The 10,871-nt window shown below is 37.4% G+C and overlaps 1 pseudogene; it reads right to left on the bottom strand.

The window, feature by feature from the left end:
* Positions 1-834: 834 nt before the first annotated feature.
* Positions 835-1,577, bottom strand: LOC101715316 (transmembrane emp24 domain-containing protein 5 pseudogene; annotated as a pseudogene).
* Positions 1,578-10,871: the final 9,294 nt, after the last annotated feature.

Raw genomic sequence — 10,871 nt, 5'->3', positions numbered from 1 at the left:
TCTTTGGGCCAGGGATTTAGCTCAGTGGTTCTGCTGGTTGCCTGAAAAGCGCAAGGACCCAAGTTCAATCCCCGGTACCAAAAAAACCAATACTATACTTTAGCTACTGTGACTGAATGCATCCTTATGGAAATTGAGCAAGCTTTATTTATATATCCTCAATTCAGAAAACCTCTAATTATATATTTTCATTTCAAAGAGAAAACTTGTCTTAATTTAATGAGAAAGTATGCCTTTGAAGTTTGAAGAATTAATAAAATATCAGCTTTTGGGAATGTAGGCTAAGTACATGAAATTAATACTCTGTTAATATTTCACACTGAAATATATTTTATATTAAAAATCTCAAAAATGTCATTTTATTTCAAAGGTATCTATCTTTTAGAAGAGGTACACATGTAAATAGAAAAAAGTTGATATATTTAATCCATAATTACATAATTCTGTTGATTTATAACTTGATATATCAAAAATTTCTACAATTAATTTGTAATTGCCACCATTACAAAGAAGTATCTTAGTAAAAGCAGGTTCTGTGGTATTGCATTTATGGCCAGTGTTAATTCATTTAATTCACAAATGATATTTGTAAAATATTTTCAAACTTAGACAAATGCAGTTATTAATATGGATTAATTCAATTAAACTTAACATTTTATAAAATGTTCCTGTTACACCCTTAAGTATGACTGGATCAATAAAGTAACTTGCACAGAAAGTGTAGACTTTCACAGTAAAATTATACTTGTTTTACACTTACTAAGAATGCCTGAAAACATTTTGGAAAAGACTAATGGTCTTGAGTATTAATGGTAACAACTTACTGCATTTTTTTGTGCCTTTTTTTTCAATTTTGTTAAGTAGTTGAGGGTTAAGTTCTACTTTTCCTTTTATCTTCAAATAGACTCTTCAGCATATAAACTTGAATGGCTGATACCACAATCATGACAACTAAATTAACCATAGACCAGAAATTGACTCTATCAAAGTTGCTTTCTTATATGTTTTGATCACGAGCTTCAAATGCTCTGAGTAGAGTTTGTATATGAACACTTTTGCTTACTCTGGACTTGATGCTGTTGATGGATTCCAGGATGTCTTCCAGTTTCATCTCCAACATATCTGTACCGGTAATATATTTCTTCCAGTCTTCTTGTTCTTGTGCCTGTTCTCTCATATTATCCAGGATTAATTCAAAGAAAATTACTTTCTCAGAAATCGTGCTGAATGTATTGTCAAAGCAGAACATGTAATCACCAACCTCAGTTTCTACAGTGTGAACTCCATCTGATTTTCTTTGTTCAAAAACTAAAGTTTTGCCTTCTGGAGAGGCAAGATGGAAATCAATATCTAATCCTGCTCCATCTAAAACTTGGTACTCGATCTCCAGCGAGCCCTTTAGCGGCACGGACTGGTAGAAACACTCCTTCTGTCCGGCCGGAAGGGTAAATGTAAAGTCGCTGTCTAAGGTAGGCGTGAAGCCGGCCAGCCCCGGCAGCAGCCTCAGAGGTAAAGCGACCAGGAGGAACAAGCAAAAGGGCAGTCGGATTTTGTCGCCCATCCTAGCTGGGGCAATATCGGGCTGAAGGTCGCGGGGAGATGTGGGACACTGGCGCTTCGGCGATGGCGGCAAGTGGTGTCCTCCAGAGGGTAGAGCCTCCCAGCTCAATTATGACCTAGGGAGTTTCCTACAAGTGCAGTAACTTTTCCAAATATCAAAGGGGGTTAGACTCACTGAATATTGTTCTTCATGAATGTCCTAATGGAGTGTTGCCCCTCTGCAAACTTTGGGAAATCAGGGCAAGGTACCTGGAGTCTTATTTACCTGAAGTCTCCTGCAAGGTCCAGACAAGTAGTGGGAGGTGGCAGGAGATAACAATTAATCTTAAACAAAAGATGCTGGACAGAGGCTGCCCCCATTGGTAAGAAGGGAGGTGAAGAGTGAGGAAGGAAATAGGAAGCCAAGGAAGCTCCTTGCTTTGAGGAGCACAGGGCCAGTTAAAGCTAAGTTTAAAGCTGAAAGAACTAAGTTGCCTTTGTGGGTGTGTTGGGATTGAGAGGCAGAGAAGAAGATGTAGAAGAAAGAAGAGGGTATCAAAAAGATTTGCAATTTCTCAAGGAAGAAACCTTACCTACTTCAGTGCTAGACTCTAGTTAATGTGGAATATTCCAGAAACACCTCATGGCCTTGGTATACTCTTCACAGAAATCTGTTTTCTCTTTCCACTTGGAGAAGACTTGTTCATCTTCAATCCAAGTTCTATCATTAATTGCCTCTGCTAGTAGTCAATTTTTACTAAATGCTGACAAGGTTTACTATTAGACCTACCGTAGGTCCATTGCAAGGCAGTATATTATGGCAGGAGTGTGTGGTGAAAGAGGATGCTGACTTATGACAGGAAGCAAAGAGAGAAAAAAAGGAGGGGCTGGCACATGTCCAGGGACCTAACTTCCTCCCATCAGGCCCCACCTCGTAAAGGTTACCCTACCTCCCAGTAGCTCTATAGGCCAGAGACCATGTCTTTAACTTCAAGTGTCCACTGGGGACATTTATCCAAACCATAGCAATGTCTCAAGATTACTTCGCTCTTGTAGCTTGGTCATACAAGACCTACATTTCAAAAATTACCTACAATCCAAGATGACATTTTAACTTTAGCAATCCCAGCCTACAGGAAAGAGAAGAACCAGAATATTATACAACTTGTACTCCATACATAATTCCACCTTTTCCAAGAAGTTCTTCTCAGCTAATTAAGATTAAATCTGTAATTTCTCTTACAAATTCACGTAGGACTTAATGGTAGTTGGCTTTCAATATTTAAATACTTTATATTACATATGTATTACATTACATTTATATTGTGCATATTCTCAAAATCTCTTATCATCTTCCTTCTTAAATCTAAAATAATGTTCTCAACTGTGGCAACACGTTAGAATTAGTTGGTAAACTTTAAGATGAAAACTAATTCTCAGGTGGTGCTGCTGCTGGTGCAGGACTGAACTTTGAGAACCCCTGCAAAGGCAAAAGGGAGACTGAGTGGGTGAAAGGGAGGTTCTCAAAAACGTGGGTGGTGTCAGTGGCTCGTTTGTACACAAGACCCTAAGGGAAGCTGGACCACAAGAAACCCAGCTTGGGGTTTCAGGCAGACAATCCCGAGCCCAAACTGACCCCATCATATGAGGCTGCATATGTGTGAAAAGAGCACCTAGGCCCGTGTGACCAGGGGTGACATAGAAGTGGCAGCGGCAGGACCCTGAAGACCGAAGGCTCATCCCCATTAGGTTTATGTGCAATCTCAGAGAAAGGAATGGGAACCAAAAGAACAAATATATTGCATCTACCTCTCTTGTATATGAAAGCTGAGCCAGATTGGGTTGAATTTCATTGTAGTTGTGGTGACTCAGGTATCATGGAACAAAACTGCAGCTGATATATGAATGGGGAAATAACATGAATAACACTTTAGTTTATGCATTCTCATGCTGCTATTGTCTGAATGTCTGTGTCCCCCAGCATTCAAATGTTGAAACCTAGTCCCCAGTGTGGTGGTATTAGGAGGGTGGAGCCCTGATGATTGGAGGCCTCAGAGAGCTGCCCTGCCCTTCCATCAGGTAAGGACACCACAAAAAGTGGATCCATGATCCAGCAAAGAGGCCCTCACCACATCAAATGTGCTGGTACCTTGATCTTGGACTTTCTAGCCTCCAGAATTGTGGAAAACAAGTTTCTGTTGTTTATGGGCTATTTAGCTTATGATATTTTGTTATATCCATCCAAATGAATTAAGACCTATGCTCTGTTTTCTGGTTTTAACCGCATATCTACCCTTTGAGTGAATATAAAGCAGAATGGGAGAGTAATATCAGTAGAGATTTATGATAATGCTGGAAGAGTCCTAGGTGTTTGCATTTTAGACTCTTTCTGGGAGCTGTGAAAGGAACAGAGAAGAAAAGGGTAGAGTTGCCTTTAGATCTGTCTTACAGTTGAGAAAAATGCCATTTTTTTTACTTTAAAATTTTTACCCAGCCATATTTATATGTATCCAAGTAAGTGAGCCCTCACTCCATCTTCACACATACAATCCAGACAAAGACAGGCCTATTGTATCCTAAATTACTCTGAATTTATATTAAGACTTCCATTCTTGTCTTTTTATTATTATTTTAAAATACCCTTGTCACATAAAGTAGCCCAGCTTCTTAAAAAGGACTTAGGGATCAATTCGCTAGTAGCTAAAGCATTAAACTACAATTGTCTAATTCCCTGCTTAAATAAAACTGAGCCATTTATCAAAAGCAGACTGCTATACTGCCAGTACTCATTCAGTAAATGAATACCAAAGGTTATACAAAAGGACTTTTTCTCAGAAACAAGAATGTAAGCAAATGAAGTTTGATCAAACATGAGGTATTCATTTATTTTTGTTTCATTTTTTAAATTATACAATAAAATTTACAACTGATAAATATATAATTTAATGAGTTTTCAACCAATGGATAGCCATATATCCATCACACAGTTAACATAGATAGTGGCATATTCACTGAAACAGTTTTGTAAAAGAGAAAGCATGTATTTGCAAGGTGGCCATGGAGAGAGAGAAATTTGAGACCTAAGTCTCAAATCCACCTTCCCAAGAATAGAGCTTGGAGAAATTCAGGGGATGAAGAAGAAGGGTGAGTGAAGGTGTGGGAAAAGACTGTTGGAGATGAAACAATCGTCCTGTAACCATTGAACACTGTGGATCTCCATGGACACGTGTTCAGGAGATGTCGGTCTTAGCATAATCTGCAGGTAGAGCTTTGGGCCATCTGACATCAGAGTGGCATCCACTGGGCCTCTGTGTTCAGGCCCAAGTGAAAGGTCAGTGGTTTTGACAAAAGTGTCCCTCAAGTCCGTGAAAAGTAACCTAGGCAGATGTCATCATGAGCCATACATCAGCTGTGTGATCTCCAGAATTCATGATTTTTTTTAAAAAGTCAAAAGCAAGAGGAGTTAGAGAATTTATCAGGTTATCCCTTGATTTCAGTTTTTGTAACTAGGACTACAACCATTTTTAGTTAAATTTTTTTAGGTGAGCACTACCATGTCAACAAACTATCTTTTTTCTGTAGTTTCAGGCTACATTACCCCCCACACACACACACACCAGATTGCTGTGTATCTTTGTTGTCATCTTTGACATTATCCACTTTTGCAAAATTCCATCTGATCTCTTTCTAGACAGTCTTTTTTGCCCTAAGACCATCCCTCTCAATTTGCTCAGGTTTAGGCAATAAAAAAATAAGACACCTGCAGTGGGTTCTTGTGGTGTGTTGCTCAGATTCCTTTTCAGGACCGAGACACTCATTTCTGCTGTGGACTTGTTGGTAAATGATCTCTTACAGCTGCACCCCCTCTAAGCATTATCCTCACCTGCAGGAATGTGCCTTGCCCCAGGTTACCCCCCTCCCTGGGGACAGCCATATCCATGGCATCTCAGTGTTGTGCAAAGGCTTGGCCACATGGCCTCATTAGGACAACTGTGGACAGTAATTCCAGGTTCACAACTTCCCCTGAGGTCAGCTGCAGCCTCTGATGCAACTACATGGCAGCTGATGTAAGATATATCACTCTTATGGGTGCTGCCCCCAAAATGATCCCCCACATGAACTGCTGCATGCAAATCTCAAAGTCCTAAAGGCTGCTTCTTGGGGGATCTGACCTGACATAATCTAAAAGCTTATAATGTCCTTTCTCTGCTTAAAATCCTTTGCCAACAGACTTCACATATTTACTCCTTGGCTTGGCGTACAAATGCTGGCTCTAGTCCAAGTCCCTCTCTTCAGCTTTCTCTGTCACCACTGACTGTCCTTCAGACAGTCTCACACATCTGTAGTTCCACATCTGCCACACCCCTTTCTTTGCATATGATCTTCTCTCTGCCAGGGATGAGTGTCCCACTTTCCGCTTATTCTTTCTTAAAGCCATGACTCAGATAATACTTCCACTGAGAAGTGTGCTCATTAAGGAAGTCTCCTCATAGGAGTATGTAACTCTACATAAGAATTTGCTGCCTAACATTGATTGACCTATGTTTCCCTTATAGGGAGTGCCTCCAGCTGGGATCTCCAATGCAATATAGATTATTCTCAGTATATTTTTGGTGAATGAATGAACACTGAGATAAGTTGGGCATTGTTAAAAGTAGTAAACATTTGGAAATTTAAGCCTCATTTGTGTCTACATATCTTATATCTAGAGTGGGAATATTATGAATCTTCTTTAACAGTGTCTGTATTTTTTAAACTTTTTGGAATTCTTGACTGCCATGTTGATCAACAACAAATCCAGCCATACACTCCTAGATAAAATGAAATAGGTCTTTAAAACTAGTTCGTTTATGGTTTTAAAAAGGAAATAGGGAGGGTTGAGATTGGAGACACTAATGATTTCAGGAAAAAATATTAAGAGAAACCTGACTAAATTGGATTGGTTACTGAAAGACGGGAAATTTTCTTCCCATTCCCAACAGGCTTTTTATCTTGCTTTTCCACACTGTAAAACGTGAAATTAACTGCAAAGTTAATTCCCACTACTAAGGAAGGGATTCTAAGGTATTAATTAAGGATTACTGGGCATTTTAATTTTATTCAACAGAATGAACTTTTTAATATTGAACAATTATTTCTTTACTTCTGCATATTTATATTCTTATAGAATATTGCTACACTTAACATCAGTACTTTAGACTATAACATCCAGAGACTTGGGTGACTATTTTAAAATAAGAACAATGTCTATTGATACATTGGATTTTATGAATTATGATACTAGGGTTCCCTCCAAAAATTATGATTTTTTTTTAAAAAATAAAATTCTTACTGGGATGAGATCTTATCTTGTAGGAAACCATTAATTCACTGTGGAGAATGATTTGGATTTCATTCTGATAAAATATGAAGTACCTTTTACATTCTTTACTGTCTCTTTCAGTGATTTACGTAATACATGAAAATAACATTTAGCATTTTCAAAAAACGTATCTTACAAAAATCAAACAGTTCTGCAAGAAACTAAAGAAAAAAAGAACAAAATAAATTCTTTTCGGTAACATAACAAATCACAAACAAGGTAAAATGAAAAAAGCCTTACATGTTTGAAGTATCCAAGGATTTAATGATTATGTCAAATTAACTTTTTCATAATCTTAGACACATTTTAAAAGTTGGAATTGTTGCTTTCCTTACAAATAAAAGTTGAGAAGTTTATAAATTCTAAATTGTGAAAAATGTAGACCGAAAAAAATTATAACCCAATTTAAAATTAAAGAATGTTTGTTTTCCCAAATTTGCCTTGCTTTTTAATATTTTATTTGGACCCCTGTGCTATTTTCTTTCAGTAAATGAGTTTCTCTAATTTGGAAATACTATTTAAAAACATAACTCCATGGAAAGGAGACAACATTGGAAGTTATGGTATTTCAAGTAAAACTAAATTATGGTGCTTCGAATGGCACCAGTATCTGTTTTAATTCAGTCATGAGTTTTTATTAACAAAATGAAGGCTTTAGCTTTTTATGTATAGACAGAGAAAATCTATACCTTGAAGCACTTTGTTCCTTCATCACCTTGATGGACAGAGATTATTATTACCACTAGTGTAATACAGGCATACAGAGAGTCTGGAATTCTGTCTGCAAAACTTAAGTTCCTACCAAGGGTAGCAGCTGTTTTAAATTTAAGAGGACAGGAGTGAGTTAGCGACATTTTGTGAGAAATAAATGAGCCTTCAGCACAAACCAATTGCTGGTAAATTCAGAACATGATAAACATTCTGCAGCAAGAAATCAAGATAGGAAACACACCTGCAAAAACTTATTTTTCAAAACACAAAGGATAAGCCTGAAGAACAGAGACATTTGCTGAAGCTTCTCCATTATTCTATTTTTCCATCCCCCTCTCCCAGGATCATCTCTGGATACATGATTCTCATCAAATCTGAGAATTTGAAAAAATATACAAACAAAAACTTCACAATTCCTAGAGCATCAAATTCCATTTTAGAACCAGAAACGTGTTCCAAGTGATTTTTCATTAACATTTGCTTCACATACTTTTCTTCCTTTGGTGTTTATTATGTTGCTGTTGTTGTATTGAAAACAGCATCAATGTTTTTAAAACAAGCAAACAAAAATTAAATCAATGAGACAGAGAAGGCTTCCAAGTTGATGTGCTACAGCTCCCAGCACAGAAGAGGAGGCTTCTGGGTCAACGTGGCACAGCTCCCAGCACAGAGGAGGTGAGCCACGTGTGTGCCAGCAAGAACCCATCTCCCCATCGAAATGAGAAGACACATAAACAAGCCTCAAAAACAGACTTCCAGATAACCTACAGCAACCCCAAAGGGAAACGAGATGGAACACTCTGATACTCTTCCACCTGGACTCCCTGAACTGTCAACAAAAGAGGATCTGGAAAAAAATGAAATCAGAAATAATTTCTCAGATAACAGCAGAGATTGTGCCCATAGTGCAAGACATGATTAACAAATCTAGAGAGGGGCTGAGAAACATGATGGAATCCCAACATAGGATACAAATGGAATCCATAAAACAGATGCAAACAGATTTCTAGGAGATTAGAAACTCCATTGAAAGTCTATGCAGCAAAATGAGCCAATGTGAGGACAGAATTTCAGATATAGAAGATAAGATTGCAATTAGTGACCAGGAAAAGAAAAATTGCTTTAAAATTGTAAGAGACCATAAGAAATCAATCCAGCAGCTGCTAGACAATGCAAAGAAGAATAACATCAGAAAGAAGGAATAAGACAGAGTGCAGATGACATAAAAAAAACTGTTCACAGAAGTGAGGGCAGAAAATTTCCCAAGCAGGGGGAAAGAGCTTGCATACAGATAAGTGAGGCATATAGGACTCCAACTAGCTTTGATAAAAAATGTACACATAGGAATATAATTGTTAAGATTCCAGAAACCCAATGAAAGAACAAAGTTCTACAAGCAGTTACAGAAAAGAAACAAATTATATACAAAGGAAAGCCCATCAGAATCACAGCAGACTTCTCAATGCAAAACCTCAAGGCAAGAAGAGCTTGGAGTGACATATTGCAAGCCCTAGAGGAAAACAGCCTCCAACCCAGATTGATGGACCCTACAAAACTATCTTTCAAAATTTATGGTGAAATAAGATACTTTCATGACAAAAAGCACCTTAGGAACTTCATGAATACCAAACCAACACTCCAAAAAATTTTAGACAAAATCCTAGGAAAAGACAAGGATCACAAACCCAGGAAGCCCAGCAGAATGAATCCACTGGGCATGACAAGAAATTAAAAGAAAAGGTGGAGAATCCAACAAAAAGAAAAAGTCAGGACAGTGAAAAGTCAATATGTATCAGTTATAACCATCAATGTGAATGGTCTCAACTCACCAATCAAAAGAAATAGACTGGCAGAATGGCTCAAGAAGCAAGATCCAAGAATATGCTGCATACAAGAAACACATTTAATTCAAAAAGAAACTCATAGACTGAAAGTTAAAGGGTGGAAAATCTACTCCATGCAACAGGAACCAAAAAAAAGCAGGAGTAGCTATCCTCTTTGCAGATGAATTGGATTTCAAACCAAAACTGATTAAGAGAGACAAAGAAGGACACTACATCCTTGTAAAGGGAACAATCCAAGAGGAAGAGATGACAATCATAAATATCTATGCATCAAACACTAGTGCACCCAACTATATAAAACAAATGCTAATGGACATGAAAAATCATATAAGCACTAATACAATAGTAGTGGGGGAACCTCAATACCCCACTGTCACAAATAGATAGATCAACTAGACAAAAAACAAACAACAAAATACTAGATCTCAATCAAACTCTTGAACAAATGAACTTACAGATGTTTACAGAGTGTTCCACCCCACAAAATCAGAGTACACATTCTTTTCAGCTGCACGTGGGTCGTTCTCCAAAATAGGCCACATACTCACTCATAGAATATATTTAGGTAAGTGCAGAGGAATTGAAGTTATCCCCTGTATATTATCAGACCATAGTGAGATGAAATTGGAGATCAACAGCAAAAGAAACTGCAAAAATATCATAGACACATGGAAATTGAACAACACTCTTCTCAATAACCAATGGGTCACAGAGGAAATTAAAGAAGAAATCAGACAGTTCCTTCAATTAATTAAATGACAATGACAATACAACATATCAGAATCTATGGGACACAATGAAAGCAGTCTTATGAGAGAACTTCATAGCAGTGAATACTCATATTAGGAAAACAGACTGAGCCCAATTAAACAACCTGATGCTGAACCTCAAACGTCTAGAAAAAGAAGAGCAGGACAAACTCAAAGCTCATAAAAGGGAGAAAATTATAAAGATCAGAGCAGAAATCAATGCAATGGAGACTAACAGAATGATACAAAAAAATCAATGAAGCCAAAAGTTGGTTCTTCGAAAGAATAAACAAAATTGATAAACTCTTAGCCAACCTTGTCAGAAAAAGGAAAGAAATGGCCCAAATCCATGCAATTAGAAATGAAAAGGATAAAGTTACAATGGACCCAGCAGAAATCCAGAGGATAATCAATACCTACATCGAGAACCAATACACCAATAAGATGGAAAACATAGAAGAAATGGACAGATTATGAATTACCAAAGTTGAACAAAAAAGACCTAAAAATTCTAAACAACCCAATATCAATCAATGAAATTGAAAACATAATTAAAAACTTACCAACTAAGAAAAGCCTGGGTCCTGATGGCTTCACTGCCAAATTCTACAAGACATTTAGAGAGGAACTACTGCCACTACTGTTTAAACTCTTCAATGAAATTGA

Source organism: Heterocephalus glaber, unplaced genomic scaffold (genome assembly GCF_053883595.1).
Source record: "Heterocephalus glaber isolate CG9 unplaced genomic scaffold, H.glaber_assembly_v1.0 deba00000738, whole genome shotgun sequence".
NCBI lineage: Eukaryota > Metazoa > Chordata > Mammalia > Rodentia > Bathyergidae > Heterocephalus > Heterocephalus glaber.
This window is presented reverse-complemented; position numbering and strand designations above follow the sequence as displayed.